Source organism: Rattus norvegicus, chromosome 15, assembly GCF_021556685.1.
Source record: "Rattus norvegicus strain SHRSP/BbbUtx chromosome 15, alternate assembly SHRSP_T2T, whole genome shotgun sequence".
In the NCBI taxonomy this organism is placed as follows: domain Eukaryota; kingdom Metazoa; phylum Chordata; class Mammalia; order Rodentia; family Muridae; genus Rattus; species Rattus norvegicus.
Genome location: NC_141548.1, coordinates 2,248,690 through 2,270,565, shown reverse-complemented (window position 1 = coordinate 2,270,565; position 21,876 = coordinate 2,248,690). Strand labels below are relative to the sequence as shown.

At 46.6% G+C, this 21,876-nt stretch overlaps 1 protein-coding gene and 1 long non-coding RNA gene across 2 annotated transcripts in view; one reads left to right on the top strand and one right to left on the bottom strand.

Moving 5' to 3' along the window:
• Lrmda (leucine rich melanocyte differentiation associated) overlaps positions 1–21,876 on the top strand; it is a 1,059,497-nt gene that overhangs the window by 18,698 nt on the left and 1,018,923 nt on the right.
• LOC148000665 (uncharacterized) overlaps positions 1–21,876 on the bottom strand; it is a 228,895-nt gene that overhangs the window by 1,437 nt on the left and 205,582 nt on the right. The gene's annotated exons all lie outside the window — the stretch shown is intronic.

Sequence of the window (21,876 nt, the reverse complement as noted above, 5' to 3'; positions counted from 1 at the left end):
TGGACCTTGGTTTTTGAGTCAGAGAAAAGATGTGTGTGTGTGTGTGTGTGTGTGTGTGTGTGTGTGTGTGTGTGTTCACTTGCACGTGGACTCGCCCTCCCGTACACTCCCTATCTGAAAAGCCTCTTTCGTCTCCTCAGGGGCTTGGCTGTTGGTGGTTTTAACTGTTCCATGTTCCTGGATGATGAAAGGGAGCCATTATCCTCTTTTTGCTTGGGTGTCTGTGTTTAATTGTAGGAATTTAATAACGACAAATTCTCCTTGGCTGAGACTTTTCATGCCAGCTGCTTTCTCTTTTCCTTTGGACCCTTCCTCATCCGTGCTGTAGTGCAGGGTCACTCAGGGTTTACAAGGAGACACAAACACATGGGCAGGTTTTCTTCAGAGTTGAAAAAAAAAAAACAGAGGCTCCTCCCTCAGACCCATCATTACAGAGATCAGCTGTGCACCCCCCATGTCCCCTAAGCTGCTCTCCTGATTATACACAGAACCCTGTTCTTCATCCTTCAGGGTGTCTGCTTTTTCTCCGGTTATGCAGAAACAAGAGATGGGCACAACACAGAGAGAGACCAACAAAAGAGGTTTAGAAGGGAGAGAAAAAAAAGAAAAAAGAACCCTCCTCAACCATTCTCGAGACTTATTAAAAACAATTGGAAGCGAGAGCAAAAGAGGGGGTTCCAGCCCCCGTACAGCCCATCTCCTGCTTCTGGAGAAATTTTTTTTTAAAAGGAAATGTACCATTGTTAAAACTTTTCCCCCCTTGATGGATTTATTTATAAGGTAGAGAAATATTTTCCCCATAATTGGGTAACTCTTAATAGTAGCAATTGCATATTTATCAGTGTGAGGGGCTGTTATTAATGTAACTGTCAGGCCCAAACACATTTCTGCATTAAATCCATTTAGCATGTGCTTTATTCGGGCTCCAGTGTCACCGGGACATCAAAGCCCCACAGGCAGGGAGAGCTCAGTGCCCTGCTGGGGCTGCCGACCAGGCCCTTGATCAATAAATGTAACATGTTAATGCAGAGCAAATAGAATAAAAGATTTCTTTGACAAGACATGAAAAATCACCTTGTGGCAGCTGGCGTGTGATGCATTTCTGGGGGAGACACCAGCAAAGTTGATCTGACAAGTAAAGAGGGAGGATGATGGCTGGAAGGTGCTTTTGTTTCAAACTTCTTTCTTGACCTGTCAGGTTTTGAAGGCGCCTCAATGGCTCTTTTTTTTTTTGTCATGTGAAAATTGTAGTCTTAGGTAGTTATGAAGCAGTTATCTCTTCTCCGGGTTGTGAATGCTGCTGTTTAATTGATTCACTTAGCATTTGAAACTGTCACGCATTAATAATTGCAAAATCCTGTAGATACTGCGCGCGGAGTGTGTCACGCTTAAATGTGTAGTTATCGGAAAATTAATATCCTTAATGAACTGGCGCTTTCAAACTAACATTGCATGAAATCTCTTTGGCCCTTTCATTTGTGAGAGCCACATCCTCCAGTTTGCGGAGAATCACCTCTCGACAGTTTGCTTTCTTGATGCCCGACAAATGCCAGCTTTGCTGTGGGTACATCACATGCTCAATGACAATAAATATAGTAATTATACCGGAGTTAGTAATTAACATAATTGTAGTCAATTACGACAAATACAGTGCGGCGCTAAATAAACGAGAGGAGGAGAAATTAGCAAGCTAATTGATTTGTCTTTACTCGGCTTTCTACTGTAACTGGCAGGGCTGTTTTTCTTGGGGTGGCACGGAGAGGAGGGAAAAAAAATCCCCCACAAGGATTGTTTACAAATAACCCATTTTGTTTTGAAGCCACTTTGTCTTTTGACTTATTAGACTTCACCCCTACTCTGCTTAGCAAGTGGAAAAGAAAGGGAAAAGAGATTTTAAACGCCAAGGGAATGTGTTTTTTTTTTTTTTTTTTTTTTTTTTTTTGCTAATTTAGCTACATTGAGCTGATCGCTGAGACTAAGGCTTGAGGACTAACACTTCTTCTTTTTTTTTTTTTTCCTTTTCAGCTATTGCTTTGCTAAAAGAAACTATTTGTGTGTGTGTGTGTGTGTGTGTGTGTGTGTGTGTGTGTGTGTGTATGTGTGTGGTGTGTGCAAGGCTGTGTATTGTGGCCTATGCATTTGGGGGGTATTGTATCGGTCTCTCCTTGGTCTTGGTTACCTTTATCCTGTGAAACCCTGGAAGAAAAGGCATGGGCAGGACTGTTGGCGAGTGCTGAGGAGGGGCTCAGCCCAGGACCCCTGCTCGTGGTCTCTTTTTTTGCCTCACTTCAGGGCTGTTAGGGTGCACTGCCTGGAAAGTTTGGGCTGGGGGTCTCAGTGCCCATCCATCTCAAGCTGGTTTATTCTGCAATGCCTGGAGCCCTGGTTAATGGTGTTTATCACGAGCCTCTGTTCTTTGTTCACCTCGCCAATGTGACTGCTGTTCATACCACTCAGGGTTCACACAGCTCAGGGAGAAACCGTTCGTTCGCGCTTGGAGACTCGGGGTCACGTCACAGCCCTGTTTCTTCTCACAAGTTTTAGACACCAACCCCTCCACCGCTTTGCGTCTTGTCACACAACGAGGGTTAGTAACCAGAACCTTCCCAGGTTTGCACGCTAGAAGTCTTGCCTCGGCTTACCCGAGAAAAATCGAAGGCTTTTAGAATATGATTTTTTTTCATCATTTCTTTATCTTATTTACTTACAGCATTCCTCCGAAAAGCCAGTCGCTTGGGAAAGCAGGGATTTGTTGGGGGTTTTCCTCCTGAAGATTCTACTGAGTAGTTTTTTAGCCTGATACAAAGGGAGTTGAGGGCAGCGGTTTTCATGTCACGTAGTGCATAGAATCAGGCATGACCTGGCAGTGAGTTTGCCTTTCCGGGTGCCCTGAAGTGCTGCCACATCCGTGAACACCAGACCGTGCCGTCATAGCTTGCTGTGGTCATCTCTCATGTGTGCTTCATTTGGAAATCAATTTCTGATATCAAAGTATTTATATACGAGTGATTTAAATTATTTACAGTATTTGGACAAAATAGCTTCTCGGCCACGAAGCCTCAAATTATTCTAACAAATGTGTGGGACATTTCTGAGGACATTTTTTTCCTCAAATGTGTGGGACATCTCTGAGGGCATTTTCCCTTTGGCACTTGGGAGGGTCGTGGAAGACACTTGGAACTTTAGCCTGATGTAATTACAGAGGGTCCAAGGAAATGAGAAGATTCACACTGAGAGCTTTGTTTACTCAGAAAAGGTAAATCAAGCTGGAGGTAGGCCTCCAGAGAGGGTGTGTGCTCTTCTGTGGGGGTCTGTGAAAGCTGGTGGGAGTGTGGGCAACAGGAAGAATAAGATTGTGTGACTCTGGAGGGGGTTGTGGGGGACCTGGCCACTGACCACTGCCAAATCATGCTCCTTGGATCATTTTTTGTCTCCTGCGTCTTGACCAGGCTGCTGGGTTTTACATTCTGTTCACTCTTGAATGACACTTAGGTGTTTAGCAGAAACACCCAGGATGTTGACAAAGGAAGCCATTGTGTGTTTATCATGGCCACATTAAAGTTAGGCTAATTAGGGCTAGCTTTGTTTGGCTCCCCATTTGCTTAAGAAATAGTAGCACAAGAGATCATGTTTTTTTCTTTTGATTTTGTTTTAAATAAAACACCGTGTGCAAAAGTTCCACACTCCCAAGACTCTATTCTGTTTCTCTTCCACACACACACCTCTCCAGAGGCTCAAGTGTTGGATTTGTGAAAGTTTTGCTCTTTAGAAGTTCCTATTTTTTTGTTGTTTGTGTTGTTTTTCTTCTTCCTTTTGTCATTTGATGGGCACCAGCTCTGTGGCTAGATCCTTACAGAATGTGTCTGTGGGGTCGGTGGCACGGCCGGTAAGGGAATGGGCAGGTTGAAAGCCCACTGTCTCTTGCCTTCTGAGCAGCCGTGTGGGTATGCACCTGCCCCACTGGCACTCTAGTCTTTAAGGCAGCATGTTAGAATTGCTTGGTGGGGAGCTTGCTGTATTCCAGCATTGTATCTTTCAGAGTATCTTGATTATTCCCTCTAAATGCACGAGCTAGCCTCCTAAGAGCAGATGATAGCCCAAGACTGGGGAAAGGAACGTGGGGGGTCAGATGTCTGCCACTGTGCTGACAGTCGAACAGAAGGTCCTGGCTGGCTCACTTTTGTGCTTTCTTCTCAAATACCTGAGTTGGATCAACATCACAGAAAGCCGGCTGCCAGCCCACTGCAAGTGGAAATAGCCAACCATTATCCTGAATTCTATTGTTGGAGCTGGGCTTTAGTTAAGAAAATTCAGCCTCTCACAGGGTTTAGAAAAAGGAAGCCTGAAGTGGCTCCCCAAAGTCATTGTCTAGTTCTCCCCTCTGGGGAACACTAGACTTGTCCAAGCCCATGGCATGCAGCTCCAGAAGAATGACTAGTGAGATAAATTTAACGGTAGACTTCTAAGGTTTATTTTATCTTTGTCCTCCTTAGCTAGAGATGGAAGTCATCCTGGAGCCTGCTAATGTTTAGAGGACCCAGCAGGGATATAACGGTCTTTCTAACTGCCATGGCTGTTTGGATCCTTCTGTGCTAGTGCCTGTGAAGAGTCTTTCTCCAAGACCTCGGTTCATGCAGCCTTGACAACAGATACAATACTTGTGGGAGTACCTGTACCCGTGGCATTGCTCAGGATAGCGTCCAGGACAGTGCGACATTTTCAGAGCTGTATCTGAAGGCCACAGAGGCCAAGAGCGTGGACATTTGTATTTTTCTATGTTCATTATTTGTACCTAGATACTGTCGTAGACTCTCAGACAGTGACAGACAGGGATCCCATGAAGGCTCTGGTACTGGGTTCTGGTGTAGCTGGAACTTAGAGATGAGATGTTTTCTCCTGCTAAAGCTTACCCGTTTAACGTGGAGAGAAGAAAGACAACTGGAGCAAAGGCTGTGTTCCTCCACAGAGAACTCGGAAAACCCTAGAATGCCCTCTGCTGACGTTGTTAGTTTGATGTCACTGAGTTAGTAAACAGAATCGAGGGGTGGCACTTATGGGCATGGTGCCAGGGAGGCAGGCAGAGCAGCTGAGCGAACCCAGGTGAGCCTCAGGTAGCACCCACATAAACGTCCCAAGGAATACACAGGACAGTCCAGCCTAATTAAGTGACAGAGGCATCAAGTAGATGCTGATGCCCAGGGTATCTCAGCGGGGAGGACTCTATCAAGGGTAACTTCACGAGGTAATGGAGTCTTTGTCAATCACAGAGGAAAGGCAGGGTTGGCTGTTGGGTAAGTGGCTTGTATGACATCGGGGTTTTGGGACCAGGCCCTTCTTTGGTAGGATGTGAGATCATGGGCTTTGTATCCCCAGGGGTTGGTTAGTATCCCGGAGGAGATGACTGGAGAGCGGGATATAGTTCTTCCTGCATGGGAAGACATATCTCCCATTCTGTGCAGAATAGGGCTGTACCTATTCTGTACCATGTAGAAGTTGGCAATGTTAGAGTCTTTTGGGGAGACTAGTGAAGTAAGGAAGGGCTAGGGGAGATATGGGTTCTCCTGAAGCCTTCACTGTGAAGTTACAGGCACGGGATGGGAGAGAAGCCACCTCTAGCTGAAGAAGGGTAACCTATTTGCAGGCTGAGCGAGGACAAAGCATGTACCCTGACATGCATACATGGCAATTATGCTGTTAGAAGGGTCACGGCTAATGGAGTTGTTCTGCAACTTGAGCTGCAAGCCTGCGAGACCTCTTTGTACCCACAAGGCCCTGTGGGCTGGCCCTGTGCTCCTTCAGAAGGGGAGGAGCTAGACTTTCAGAAATGAGGTTCATTTCTTCTGTCTGCTTAGGGCTGCTGTTTCCCTGTCTCCCCTCTTCAGTCTGCTTAGGGATGCTGTCTCCCAGTCTCCCCTGGCTGAGTTCGCACCTCAGTGGTTCTGTACATGGTGTGGGGCTCATGGAATCCCATCATCATCCATTGAAATGCAAGCACATGGTTTGTCAGTGGTGGGCCAATATGGAAATGTAGCTTTTCCCTACCGCTGAGTCACCTACTGTGTACCTCTACACACAAACAACTTGACTGCTCCATTCTGTCTTCATGTTTCGTTCCTTTGCTGGAAAACTGGGGTAGGTTGGTAACACATCAGAGGGGAATCCTGTCTTCCAAGCCTTTGAAAAGGAGACCCCTCCCCCACAGTGCAAAGGCCTTTGCTGCTTTGTCCTCTTCCTAAACTTATGTTTGACTTTATCTTTGTTTCCTCGCAAGAGGCAATAAAAATTCTAGGCTGTGAGTGCTGGCGTACCTCAGAGAGAGAGAGAGCAGGTTGGGTTCCAGACTGAATGGTGCAATAAAGTGAGTCACACAAAGTTTTTGATTTCCCTGTGGACATAAAAGTTATGTTTATACTGCACTGGTAGTTTGTTAAGTGTGTAACAACGTCATGTCTAAGAAAGTGGACACCTTAATTAAGAAATACTTTACTGCTAAAAAATGCTAAGGCTTATCCGAGCTGGTAGAAAATCTAGTGCCAACAGGCTTCGTGATGTGGGGTTGGCATATCTGTGAGGTACAATAAAGGGAAGCTCGATGAAGTGAGGGATTCTTGACTTTAAGAGTCTGTCTCAAATATGGTTGTGTCATGTTTATTGTCTTACTTCTTTATGGACTCCAGGACCCTATCTGGTCCCATCTCTGGTATGTTTTGGTCCTGTTCCTGACTGTGCTCATCTGGACAACTCTTAAGAGCCCAAGTCTCTGTTGTCTCAAAGAAGTCATCTGTTGTCTCACTCCTCAGGGTCAACTTAGGTTGCACATGCCTTTTGAATGCCAGTGAGTCCCTCACCTACCCCAAGGCACTACTGACTATGTCTTTGTTTTTAAATGAGAAGCTGCATTCTTGCTAGCTTACAGTTGAGAGTCACTGTCAGGGACCGGGGATCCAGGGATGCTTAGGCTGGAGGATGGGCTGGGAGAAGAGCAAGGGGTTATGGGAGGAGATATTATAGGACATTCTTTGGTAGCTCACCACAGGTTTTCTGTGAGTTACCAAAGAAGAAGCCATTTAATCCTCTCTGTCATCTTCCAGACAGGGATGATGGTGCTGGTCTAGAAGGGTCATGAAGATCAGCTGTGAAATATGAGTTTTGCACTCACAGAGGTATCCTGGCACATCCCCAGAGCTCTTTCTGTCACTTTCAATTCTTTTGTTTGTGAGCAGAATTGTTTTAAGGGTTGTGTGGCCTTGGTAGGTTTGCAAAAAAGGGGGTCTCAGAGTGCAAAGCACTGGGTCTGAGTGGTCAGGTTTCGGGGATACAGTTCAGTGGTAGAGTGCTTGTCTCACATGGATAGAACCTTTGATTTAATCCCCCATAGTTAAAAACTAAACGGAATGGCCATACTTCCCTTGGGCAAGGACAACTGAAAGAACTTTTCCCAGTTTAATTTTCTGTTCGAAGGGAGGGGAGTATGGTAGGAAGGAAGCAAATCTTCATTAGAGTACGCTAAGCATAATTATTATTAGTCCCTGCGGAATATTAAGTAGGGCTGTGCGTGGCGGGACACAGCTGCAATCCCAGCACTCACGGTGTGAGGCAGGAAGTTCTTGTGTTGAAAGTCAACCTGGGATACCTAGCGAGACCCTGTTGCAACCCTCCAAAGGAATATTAAGTGTTAAATAGGATACAGCAAGACTTAAGAAAACCAACTGCCAGGGAGAAATTCCATTTTATTTAATGATTTCCCTGTGACTTATTCTTTCTTTAAATCTACCTGTACTCATGAACTCAGACTGGGGAGAACTTTTCTCACCCAAGGCGTCTATCTCAAGCTCCATTTGTGGACTTTAACTAAGCTTCAGGGCCAGTTTTCTCATGGGGCAGAAGGAAGAACCGATTAACGACTTTTTCAGGGTGGGTGGGGCCTCGCTTCATGGTACAGGCTTGCCTTGAACTCTTGGGGTCAAGTGATTTTTCTACCTCACTCTCCCAAGTTCCTAGGACTATAGATCACTACTACTCTTCACTTCTGAGCTACCTCCCCTGCCTTGGGCTGGGGGAGCCCTTGCCCTTGCCTTCCCCTACAAACCATAGGACCACTGACCCAAGGAGTGTTTCTTACTATGGGATTTGGGATTCTTCCCACAAGCTTAAGTTCAATTTTTCTGCATTTTAAAGGGGTTTACACTATATGATGTATGTGCACATATGGGCACACACTCATGTGTGTGGTATGTATAGCCTAGACATATGTGTGGAGGTCAGAGGTCAACCTTAGGTGTTGGTCCTTACTTTCTACTTTGAAACAAGGGTTGGGCATGGCTGGATTTCTACCTGCAATCCTAGCGCTGTTGGGGGTAGAGGTAAGAGGGGGCAGGAGTTGCTTATAGCCTAGCACCAGTTTCAAGGAGAGATCCTTCCTCAAAGGAATAAGGTGGAGAGAGGTAGAGTAGGACACCTAACATCCTTTGATTTCTGCACATACATGCACAGGCACATACATCTACACACATGTGTACATATACCTACCCCCATATAGTAAATAAACAAACTTAGTTGTTTTAAGGTTTTTATTGTCTTGTAATTATAAACATCATAGTATTTATTTTCTACAAGTATAAAAATTCAGAAAAACAATCCACAATCTTATTATCGAACAGTAATCTCTACTAACATCTCAGTATGTATAAGGTCTTACAAAAGTAGGGTTAAACTGTATATGAGTTCTTGTAGCCTATACTTTCCTTTAATACTTTATGAAGTTTGGTTTTCATGGATGCTTTTTCCTGACAGCATAATTTTCCTTTCGGATAACTGTGCCGATTTCAGTTATTATTGGTTACCTCGTTGTTTGATTCATATTGTTTAACATTTTTAAGTATACGTAGATTTTCCTACTTTTTGGTGTTGATGAGAAATACTTGGAGGGCCTTCAAGATAGCTCAGCAGATAAAGGTGCTGGCTGACAAGCCTGGTTGCTTCAGTTTGATCCCCAGAACTTGAGTTGTGGAAGGAGAGAACCAACTCCATCAAGTTGTCCTCTGCCTTCCAAAACTGCAACATGGTAGATAAGTGAAAAGCACAAAGGCACGGAATATAAAGACAAAATTCTGTTATGTTAATGTAAGTATACAACAAGGGAACCCCCAGAATTGAACGTGTCGAGGCAGGGAAAACTGTGTATATTCTATGCTAGGTTTGATAGGTTTGATGGAAACAAAGATAGTCGTGGGGGGGGGGTGTGTGGTTAGATATCGAAGCATGACGCTGGTAGCCATGAGCCTGGGGAGACTTAGGAAAGCATTGGCAGAGTCTTATGTCCAGTGAGGTTTGTTTGTTTTGTGAGACAAGGTCTCACTATATAGCCCTAGCTCTCCTAGAACTCACTACGTAGACCAGGTTGACCTTGAATTCCCCTGCCTCTGCCTCCCAAGTGCTAGGATAAAAGGCGTGTACCGCCATGCTGGCTTCTCTCAGAGAGGGCCTGGAAATTGTGCTTCAGGAATTGAGACAGGAGGATAGGGAGAAAGGAGGTAGGAAGTGAAGAATACCCTGCTCTAAAATTCAGCCTCTCGATATGTGGTTAGACGGCAGAAGCAGGAAGAGCCATGACCTGGGTTTGGCATTTTCTCTTTCACTATTGGAGATGGAGAGGGACTGTCATATGTGGCCTCCACTGGATCCATCACTATGAACACCTTGAATTACGCCCCACCATCTTCGCGTATGCAGAACTTGTGTGTGTTCAGCTCAGCTTGCAGACTTGCAGAACGCTTCACAGAGGTCAACCCTCTTTCCATAGGACTTCCTCCCTTTTCTGTCCATGGGTCATCACTGGCTACTTCTGGGACATTGGCTGCTTCTGTGCAGAAAGTGCCTTAGCAAGCCTCTTACCTCTACCCGCAACAGTGCTAGGATAACCTGCAGAAATCCAGCCACATCCAGACTTTGTTTCAAACCAAGTAGAAAGTGAGGACCAACACTTAAAGTTGTCCTCTGACCTTCACATGTATGCCTGGCATATACATGCCCCTACCCGCACACATGAATATGCACACGTGTGTGCATACACATCATATACTGTAACTTCTTTTCTGCACAGGCCTTTGCCAAAAGGGGTGTGTGGTCAGGCCCCGCAAGGCATTCAGGCAGGCTGATGGGGGAAAGCAAGGCACCCAAACCATTTTCAGCTCTGCGTGTGCAGATCCAGCGTTTTAAGCGCACCTACATTTACCTGCACCGGCGAGGCAATCGTTTTGCATTTTAATGACAAATCAAGTACGCTAACTTGCATTTGAAACGAAAGTGCCTTAAATGTCTCTGGCTGTCAGAATGAGATGCTAGAAGCTTGATGAAAAGCGAACAAAGAAGACAAAGTATGAAGCCTGGATACAGTGCAAAATGAAATAAAGCCTTGTATGGCCTGTCAGGGGTGTCAGTTGATATTCATATCTAAAGCACATTATAGCATTACTTTGCAGCTCGTAGCTTACTCATCTGTCTTGTTTAATTCATCACATTCGAGCCCACATCTTTTAAGTCTCGTGTGTCAACAATGGAAGAAATCTGTTAATTGACAAATGAGTGTCACAAATGTGAATTGGTGCCTTTACATCAGCGGCAGGTGTAGTCTCTTTTGTTTTTTGTTGGATCTATTATTGGCATAAGCCAGTGTAAGACATCTGTCTTTGTCGGAATGAGAAATGACAGGCCCTCTTGGCTGTCATTGTCTTAGCGCGCACTCATTCTGTGAGATACTGTATAAAGATAAAATGTCAGTTAAAAGAATATGAAAAACTATCTGGAGGAAGTCCTTAAATTACTCAGAGAGGGGATCCGGGAATTGGGGCTGGAATTGAAATCCGAGTGTTTCACTTTGCATCTATCACACCTATTTAAAAATAATATTTCCTGAGGAAAAGATGAAGTGATCAAGCGTTTAGGGAAGCGTTATGTTGCGCTGCTCTAATTAACTTGATAAGGTTAGGAGAAAACTCTTCCTCTGCAAGACAGGGGTTTATTTATTGTAAGGTCATCTCTCCAACAAGCACAGAGTTGTCTCGGTACAAACACTCCAGGAGGGATCACGGGCTCTGATTTGCAAGGATTTGGAGCTATCGAAATTGTTCTCCGCCAATTTCTTGTTCAGTTCTCTTCCTATCTCAGGCTGATGAGAAGCATAATGGCAGAAAGCCGTCGTAGAGCGATGAGGAAGCAAGCAGAGAGAGGGTGGCGTGTGCTGCCAAGTCCTGGTGTGCTGGGAGAGGCACTCAGGTCTGGACACCCGAGGCTCTGCCCATGGCTCACACAAGTACTCGTCAGAGGAGGTAATAGGTCTGGCGATGGAAAACCATTCTTTACTTCTTATCTCGCCACTTCAGTAGGAGCCTGGACATCAAGGACGGTGAGGCCAAGGGGACTTCAGTGAGGCACCTTCTGGTCAAGGATGGGCAGACTCTAAGGAGGGCTGCCCAGACTTGAGCGTGTCCTCAGGTCGTCCATTACCGTGTGTCTGATGGAGTCTGTCTAGGGTTAGCCAGGAAGCTCTGCTTGTCTCACAGGTTCTTGCATCGTGATTACTTGATGCTTAGCAGACCTAACTCAAGTATCAGTGTCCTGACTGTCCTTCCCACAGGGCATCTGAGGTATTCCTCTGGCACTATAGTATTCTGAGAAAAGGGGAAGTCTAGATGGGACTGTTCTGGATGGCTTCAACATCAGGCAATTATTTTGGGTGGAGTAGATCTCCAACAAGGCCTGAGATCCTGCTGGGACCTGGTGAGTCTTGGGAGGACCTTTCCCAGGAAGGGAAAGGATGTGGGGCCTCAAGGCTTGGCTCGCCTATCCCTTCCTCTCTCATTTCAGCTAGTCATGACTCAGTACAGAGCTTACCCCTATCAAGTCACAGAAGCTCACAATGAACTAGGGAGTTGTGGGAGGATAGAGTTGGTATTTTTCTGAGGAAACTCTGGAAAGCTCTCCTCCACTTTCCCCTCCCCTCCCCTGTCTGTTCCCTCCTTCCTTTCAGAGTCTTTGTGTGGCAGACATTTTCTGGCTGACCCTTAAATTCTTCATTTTGGAGGAGAGTTTAATTTTGCTTTTCAAATTAAAACAAGGTTTACCTGATGCTGTTAAGGAGGGCCAGAGAGAAAGGGAGGGGAACAGCCTTTCTGAAAGTGTCGTCCAGGGGGCTGTTTTGTTTCACTGGAGGCTCATGGGTCATAGAAGCAGGGTACCAGAGCACAGCGAGTAGGCATGTGTGACTGCACACATCTCTTGTCCACCTTCTCAGACTGGGCAAGACACGCATGCCTACCTCGTGTTTATCTACACACACATCTGTGCGCACAGACACAGGCCAGACCTGCATGCAGACGTCCTTTGCTTAGCACGCTGAAGGACATCAGAAGAGCTTTTTTTGGGGGGCCCCTCTTTCTGTTTTTCACTGCCAGCTGTCACAGAGGGTTTGAAACAGACACACAATTTATTGGGTAGTGTTTAGAAACCTGTCGGTGGTAACGACTATAGCTCTGATTTCAATTAACACCCACTAAATTTAGGCGAACTTCACGCATGTGCAGACCTGTTGAATGCGCTTTGCATCACGTCGCAAAAACATCTGTAGCAGTAATATTTTAGAAAAAAAGATGGTGCTATGTGGTCAAGTGGCTTGTCTGTCCCCTCCCTGACCTGGCACCTGGTGGCAGCTCTTCTGCTAAATGCAGGCTTTGAGAGTCTGGTTTGGGTGTTTGTAAAACAAGTTCTCAATTGCAGAGAGCACAGCTAAAGTTTTAGCATCCGATCTGGTTTATGGAAATACTACCTCGCAGACCATAATTCACCATTTCTCATGCCATTGCTCAACCCCCTTTTCTGGCTGTTTGGGTGAAAACAGCTGGGGAAGGGCCACATTTTATGATTAAGGCACTAAAAGATTAGCTGTAGGCGCTGCCCCATCTCTGGGGCTGTGGAACTCTGGCTGCTGACAGCAGATGTTTTGAATCGGACTCAGATTAAAGTGAGTGAAAATCATTTGGGGGCTGGGGGCTCGAAAGGTCACACATGTAATGAATTGTGGGTGCTTGCCTGGCTTCCCAGGCGAGAACCGTAAGCAATTATTAAATGCCATTGTGTGTCAGGAAGGGTTGGTTGGTGGTGACTTTGAAGCCTTCCAGGAGGGAGCCTGGGAGATTGCAAGAAGTGGTAATGAGGCCTTCACAGAGAGGGACTCGGGGGTGGAGTGGGTGTACTGCAGCTTTATTTTGGGAGGAACATTTATTGTGCTCTCATCTTTGGTTTGCTTCTATCTGTACCAGTGAACAGAGCAATTGTGGAGGGATGGCTTTTGGGGGTGGGGGTTGTTGATGGTACCTTTCTCCTTGGCCTGGGTGAATTCCTTCCACGACTCTCTGCTGTAGGAATGGGTGGTTTTGTCTCTTCCCTGAGTTGTCCTGCAAACATTAATATGCACTTATCAATTACTTCTTTATTAAGGTCATCTCAACCTACCCTGGCCAGCTGGGCAGCTGTGAGGGACTGATAAGTTCTGAGGGTCATTCTCTCTTGCAGGCAAAGAGTTGTCGAGGCCTTGGTTGAATAAGGCTGTGTTCTGTTGTCCAAAGTATTTATATTGCGGCCTGAGGTTTCTAGCCCTCCCTTAGACCATTTAAGTTCCTGGTTGAAAAACACACACAACCTTTATATTTACAACAAGCCTTCAACAGCACAATAGTTGGGCCTACCGTTTATGCTATTAGAATATACTTTCCTGTCAATAAACCGGAGTTATTACTTACTATGTTTCATCTGGGCTGCTCTTAACTGCAATTGGTCAGCCCTCAGAGCCAAGTTCTCTTGACTCCTACCCCATGGTGGCTCCTCCTTCCTCTTCCTCCCCTTCCCCCTCATGGTTCTCCTTTGACCTCAAGCCTGGGAAACCTAAACCCCACCCATGTCTCTTATGCCCAGCTATTGGCTGTCGGCATTCTTATTTACCAATCAGAAATAACAAGGTCACAGGGATTATGAGCAGATTCCAGGTCTTGGGGGCCCACGCTTTGCATTACAATCAACAGTAAAAGACAAACCCTGACATCATTGCTGTTTTCAATCTCAGGTGGGGTAGCCTGGTGCTGTGGAAAGCTTCCAGAAAATTCTATCAGAAAGGAGTCTCCCACTGAATAACCCCATTGCCTCCCTTAAAAGCCATTCTCTCAGGACTCCCTGTTTTAGCTTGTGCAGAACCTTGACATAAATCTCAGAAAGTAAAAGGGGGAGGGAGGGGGTTGCAGAGCTAAATGACCCCCTTCACTTGGCCACTGTGTTTGTTCTTTAGGTGCCTGGATCAGTTTACTCACCGGTGGCTAAATACTTGCTGTGTGCAAGTATTTAGGGGCTTGGCAGGGATGGTCAGTAATAGCTCACTTCCCAAGAGAGATGCCCGTGTGGGGACAGGTCACTACAACCCAGGGGAAGGAGAAGCCCCACCCACTCACCCAGGGAAGTGCACGAAGGCTTCCTGAAGTGAACAGATTTTGGAGTTGAATCTGGAAAGAGGAGCAGGGTAGGCCATTTGGGGGAGTGAGGCTGAGTCTGTAGGCAGGACGTTAATCCTGAACAATGGCAGAGAAGGCTGAGGAAGTCACAGCCAGGGCTATGGGCAGGAAACCTTCCCACCGGTCATTTCTTTGCTCTCTCCAGAACCTGTCTTTTCAGTGTTTTGAGACAGGGTCTCATGTAGCCCAGGCTGATCCAGAGCTTCCTGTGTAGCTGAGGCTGACCTCGAATGCCCTGTTTGTCAGCCTCTCCCTCCCAAATGCTGGGATTATAGACGTATGCCACCACACCTGGGCCTCCCTTGTTATTTGGCTCCTAACAGTCTCCGGCTTGTCCAGTAACATACCTGAAGTCTCGAGTGTCTTGGTTACCGTCTCTGATCCTCAAGATGATTGGTCCACAGCAGACTTCGTTTTGTTGTTCGTCTGTCTCCAGGTCTTGTCTTCTGTGTTTCCTTCTTGAGTCTCTCCCATCTTTGAGTAAAAATCAATCAGGATGGTGAGGAAGAAAGAAAGAGGGGAAACAAAGGACACCAGGCAATCTTGGCAGGCATAGAATGTTACAGACTCCCTGTAGGCAAGCTTGTGAGTAGCAGACATCAGACTTGCAATTCTCCATCTCTCCTAGTTCCCATTCCTGTTACCTTGTTCTCCTCTTCACTTCTTACTGAGGAACCTGTACTCATTCAGGTTTGGTGCAAATGGCTGATAAAGAAGGGAGACTTCTAGGAACATCTCCAAGCTTCTGGGGATAATCCTGGTCTGAATGCTTAAGTATCAGGCATCTTGGGCCCAGCCAAAGAATTCATTTTTTAGGGGTGAGAAGGAAGAGGACTTAGGGTACCCATTATCATCTCAAAGGTCTTCGCATAGATGCTAGTTACTCTTTGTTGTTCGGAAACTAGACCGTCTTTGGAGGGTGTGGCTGGGAAGTGAAGAAGACTGTTGTCTGTGAGTCAAGAGTAGAGAAAGATTCACCATCAGGAGTCTAGTTGTACTTTATATTTTCACTACCATCTGGTCACGGAATGTTGGGGATATGGCCTGTTGGAGGTATCCTCTATGGACAGAGTTCTTTCTGGAAGGGATCCTTCCAGAGTACAGATTTTTCTCAAAAGAGACATCCCATGTGATTAGACCAAAACCTTAGCTAGCTGATAGTTTCCCCTTGGCCATGGCCCTGCAAGTTTTTGTGGGTTAGAGTTACTTTAGGATTTTCTTTTTTTTTTTTTTTTTTTTTTTTTTTGGTCCAGTGAACTTAGAATGAAAGGAAACTTTTTTCCCCCTGTTATGATAGTTTTTTTTGCAGAAGGCTTTTGTGAGAATGTTGGGCACAGGGTTTGGTGGGGGAAGGGTAGGAAGAATGAATACCAAGCCCCAAAGGGGATGGTGTGGGTTGGGTAGGTAGGGGCTTGTCTGCATTATTGGTCCATGGCGCCCATCCAGCCTGTGGCCTCTCTCACACAAAGCCATCGTTCTGATTAATGGCATCCGTGTCTTGGAGGCATGGATTGTATTAGACCTTATTTAACAGTTCCCTCTATACATCCACTTCCCCTGGAAGTGCACCAAAATAGGATGAGAGGAAAAAAGGGACTGAGAGAAAGAGGCTACATTTGGACAGGGTAGAAAGGAACGCTCCCCCTTCACCCCCCCCCCCCCAACTGCTTTCTGTGACTTTCTGTAGGCTTCGAGGCTTTATCGCCACAGTGTTCCTCTGGGAGAACGGGGGGGGGGGGTGAGTGAAGACAGACATCTTGGGAAAGAAGATGGGTTTCCCTGCCAAAACTGGGAGATGGTTCTGGTTCTCTTGGCTCCTTAGAAACTCCAAGAAATCTGCTGACATTTTAAAGGAAAAGAAAGAGAAGTTGGTGTGTGTGTGTGTGTGTGTGTGTGTGTGTGTGTGTGTGTGTGTGTTGGGGGTGGGGGGTGATTTATGATGACATCACGTGTTGCCCAAGCAGATCCTGTAAGAGGAAAATGGCTTTTATAGAGAGCATGTTGCAATAAAGAAACAGTGAGTCATGGGGGAGCATCATCGATTGAAATGTCTTTACTTATCTGCTTTATCTACTGCCTCCCCGGACCCAAGTGGAGACCTTGGCAACCCCCGGGGCCTTGCTTCACAGAGCTGCATGGTTTAGGAGACTGAGTCCAGCCTGCATCCAGAGCCTGCATGCTATTTCTCTCTGTTCAATGTCTTCCTGATGACATCGATCGCATCTGGTGTTGGTCCTAGCTTCCTGTCATGTGAAGGTGCAATACAGCCTGTGTGTGTGTGCCCACACACTCGTGAGGGTGCATGTTGGGGATGGGTCGTGTGCACATCAGGAGATTGGCAGTAGAGGAGGGAGTTGGGAGGGAAGCCAGCAGTGTCTTTGCTCGTCTTAGAATTGCAGAACAATGCTGAACTTGTGTGGAAGGATGGATGGGACATGGCTACCATACTTGTGTTGTGAAGACTGGATAGGTTGATTAGCTTGTGGGAACAAGAGGCATGCTGAAGTGTGTGCTGTGCTAACAGGATACTGACACTAAACTACAGCAACAGAAGGGTCCTGGGGTGTAACCTCTCCTTTTGCATGCCTTCCTGTCCATCAATCTCAAGATTCCAGTGCCTTCCTTTTTTATTTGTTTTTGGTTTTGTCCCCCCGTCCCGCGCGCGACCTCTCACCGGCAAGAAGCACGCGGACATTTAGAAATCCTTACTGTGACCACTTTATTAATCTTAGAAGAGGAAAAAGCCACGCCGCGCCAACATGGCGCGCTTATAAAACCCTAGTGCGGCGCACCCACACCTGATTGGTTGTTACCCATGATCTCATAAGGCACGCCCCGGAGTGGGCAAAGACCTGGCACGAAGGCACTCTTGCACATGCGCACAGTTAACTTCCTGAAAGGGGGGCTGGCTGGCGCGGCGAAGGCTGGCGCCATCTTGTAATGGCGGAGGCTATCCTGGCCTACCACGTGGGGCGCAGTGGAAGCCAGCGCCATCTAGTGGTGGCAAATGTTATTGCGGCCCTCTACAGCCCCCCCCCCACCCCTCAACATGGTTTAAGGACCCGGTTTGAAAACTTTTCAGATGAAGGTCAAGTTGTCAGAATAATTTCTGATTTTTTGGTATGTGTTTGCACACCAGTGAGGGTCAAAGCATGAAGCTGGAAGGTAAAAATGCTTCCAGAGAAGTTCTGGCCGTTAGGAGGAGGGACCTGGGTGTACGGTAGAGACTGGGGTCTGTAGGAGGAGGGACCTGAGTGTGTGGTAGAGACTGGGGTCTGTAGGAGGAGGGACCTGGGTGTACCGTAGAGACTGGGATCCGTAGGGGGAGGGACCTGAGTGTGTGGTAGAGACTGGGGTCTATTTGAGGGATAGGTGAATAGTTGTACAATTATGTTGGAATGGCAGACTTCCTTCTCTTGGTTTGCAGGGCTTGGCTCTCACCTGTGTGGAGGAGATCCTCCTTATGGGCTCCCTTGGATCTAAGCATCCCCACTGATATTTCCCTGGAACTGGCAGGACCCCAGAGGGCCTAAGTTTGGGGATCATGAGAAGAACTGATATTTCCAGAGTCATGGTTAGGGCATCCTTAGGCCTGGACATTGGGGGACCAGGACAGGTAGCATCAACTTTTTCTATACTCTGGAAGGATCCAGTCCAGATTGGAGAGGGTTTGATTAATCAGCCTGGCCCAGTGTGTCTATGGTATAGAGCTGGTATTGTCCCTGGTTGTGGGGTCAGAAGCTCAACCCTGGGCACTGTGCTTTGAGCAGAGAGGTTGGCTTCATCCTGGAGAAATGGTCTATCTTGGTGTCTGCTGGGCACAGCCATCTCTTTTCAGTCTTTTAAATGACGTCAGGCGACGACGGTGGTGCTGGCAAGCCTCTTGTAATCATATTGCTCCAGTTCTCTTTCTTGAGTTCTGATGCAGCAGCTAGGAGGTCACAGCAAAACCGCCCCCCCCCCCCCCCAGTTCACTTTGCTTATCTTCTGGGTCCAAATTCGGATGCAATCTTTAAAAAAAAAAGTTCCAATTTTATCCAAAAAGTCATGTTTTTCATACTGCATGTATCCTGGTTGTTGGGGGAATCGAGCTTCGGGTAAGAGGCAGGCTATTCCAACTGTCAGCAGCTATGGGATGTCAGTCTTACCGTGATCCTTTCACTACAGGGCACTAGGTGAACCGAGCTCCAGCCTCACAGTGTCCCACTTGCAGAGTCAGCATCTGAACTTGGCTTGGTCTGTTCTGAGTCTCTTGTTCCCTCCACCAACCAAGCTCTTGCTCAGCTAATGGTACCCATATTGTTTTGAGTTCTGCTGTTTTTCACTTAACATGTCAAAAGCATTTTTCTGTGTTTCTATAGTGTTCACGATAATCTTTTTAAATGACTACACGATTTCTCTCCCCGCGCTGATGTTCTCTAAATGTAAACCAGCCCTCGAAATATTGAATGTTTATTTCTCGTTTCTTTGATGTTGGAAATGGAGCGGAGAGTTCCCAGTTTCCCTTTATGTCCCCCCCCAAAAGATGCAATTAGCCTAGTGCAGATGGAGCCTTGTGGGGGGCTCCAGGTTGTGCGTGGATCCCTATGTCAGGAGGGTTCATGGGAGGAGAGAGTGGCTCATTGTCTTTGATTCTTGGTTTTGATTCAAGCCAGACTTTATTGCTGGGTCCTTGACTCATTTCCCGATTCCTCAGGGAGGACCCAAATCATCTGACATCGGGTCCCTTTGGTCCCACCCATTTGCACACCTTATTCTCCAGGCCCGAGTCCATTCTCTGCCTGAAATGTCCCTTGCTTTTCTCTCTTCCAGTTTCTCTCTGCCAAATCTGCCTGACCTTTTAAACCTCACTCTCCTCACCCACCAGCTTGGCCGGTGTCAGTGTCTTCTTATACCAAACTGCCTGAAACTACCTCACCCAACCTCACAGCAATTTACATGCTGATAAAGGATTGTTTGCTGCTCCAAACTGAGTAAGGAAAGGAAAAAAGGGGGCCAACCCCACCCATGTCCTTGACTCTCACCCTTGTCCTCACCATGGTCCAGGCTGTCTCCCACTCTACTCCTGTTTAGTTCTTAGGACCCTTTGTGGTGCAAATCATTGCCTTCCCCTCACAGTGAAGTAATCTGCTTAAGGTTGTCAACGTGTGGCCCATAAGCTGCAGTGCTCTCAAACAGTGGGTCCCATTTCTCCAACTTTTATCTATTTCCTTTCTCTTCTGTGTCCAGGGTCTGTTGCAAGACTCAGAGTAGGTGCTCATTAAGTGCTTGCTGAGCTGCACGCTGGACAGTCTGTTTCGTGGGGTTAAGAATTCTCCTGGCACACTGCAGAATCGGGAGGGAAAATGTAGTCAGCCCTGCATGCGGCCTGTGATTTTCATTCCAAATGCTGATCTCTGCAGTTTAGCAGGGGTCAGGCACTGACGAGAGGTGGAGAGGAGGAGGAAAAACATCTTGAAGCTGCCTCCTGCTCCAAGCTAGAGCAAATTCCCACATCTGGTCCTTGTCTTCATCCTTTAGTTTCTCACTTCTACTGAGGTCCTAACAGCAGGCAAAATGAGGCATGGCCAGATACCAGAGGGAGGTGATCTGCTCTTGGTGGTGCAAGGCTCAGGGGCTGGAGTTTGAGGTGGAGATGGGAAGGAGCACCTTGGACTTGTTCAGGTCAAGTGTGCCCATGACAAGGATTGGTCTCTGCAACCTTGAATTTTGTATCCCTTTTATTTGGGCTGGACTAAGACAGTTGTTCCCCACATCTGACTTCTAGAGGAAGCTTCTGGAAGCTATAGAGGCTTGAGAAGAGATATGAAGCTGGATGTAAAAGCACAGTGGGGACCCAATCAGGGGTCTCCACTAAAGTGGAGGCAGATCTGGTGCTTCCTCAGAGGGCAGCACCATGCATTGTGGTAGAGTAGGATGAGAGCCTCAGAAGCCACACATACTGCACAGCGGTGGAGGGAACGGCTGGCAAGCTAAACGGATCATAGCATAGGCATTTTATGGAGAGATGTTAGCGAATGTTACATAGGGCAAACATGTTTGGACATGCTGGCTTTCCCAAAGTTCAACGCTTCCTCAGTTTCAGAACTCCTCAGAGCCCCCATACTGACATTACCAGGCTTCCTGGTGGTAGAGATAGGAGTTGAGGGCATATCTTCAGAGTGGTCTCTAGTGCAGGAACCCAGGCAAGGTCCTTGGATTCAAGTCTGAGCTTCATGTGCATTTCTCACTACAAGGCTGGAAAAGCTGCCTGATCTTTCTGTGGCTCAATCTCCTCTCTTATGAAATGCTGGCTCAGAGGGCAAAGTGAGGCGGTTCTTGTAGTCTGCTCATCTAGTGTCTGACTTGCACTAACTCTTCAGTCTGTGGTAGTGCTAGTCCATTTGTGCCATCATGATCTAGGCCGCCATCACCAATGACTATGGAGACTTTTCCCTAAAGCACAGAAAACCAGTTCTGTTCCCTACTAACATCAGCATCACCTGGGAGTTAGTTGAAAATGCAAACTCCTGGGCTGTTTGAGAACAAGCATGTGGGGGTGAGTTTGTGGCTAGATCAGATTTGCACTCTAAGTCAGCCTTGCTTATTACATTACATATTATACATTACATATTATATTCTATCTGGACCACTATCACAAAAGATCATAGGCTGGGTAGTTTGTCAACTTTTTTCTCACCAGTGTGGAAAGTAGAAAGCGTCAGATCGAAATGTTGCAGATCATATCCAATGAGGGCCCACTTCTTAGGTAGTTATGTTCTTGGGTGGGTCCCAGCTCTTATGAGTATACTCACCCATCTGTGAAGTTCTACTTCCCCATTGGGTAAAGACAGGAGTCAGGATTTTAACTTATGAATTTGACGGTGGGTGGAGACAGAAGCATAGACCGTAGTAGGACAGGTCAAATTGTGAGCACAGGTGACTTTGGCACACGGGTAAAGGATAGTCAAAATGAGACATGTGCTAAGCCTTTGTCATGTTGTATCATTGCTATGTGTTGTGTGTAGGTGTGTATGTATGAGTGTTGTCACGCATGAGCCATGGAACATATGTGAAGGCCAGATATGCCATGCTCAAGCTTAAAAAAGAACATTTCATGTTGTACCTTGTCCTATCTTCCCAGGGCTGGTCCCTTGCATTGGATTGTAAGAGTCCTGTGTGTACATGTGCCATGGTAGTCGGTGACTTTGATAACACGGCTTTGAGGATGATCATTACCTATAAGAATTGTTCCTCGTTGTCTGCCATATGGCATTTGACACCAGTGTATTCAATGGTTTATATCATCCTGCAAAGGCATGGTTACTGCATGGTACTCTCT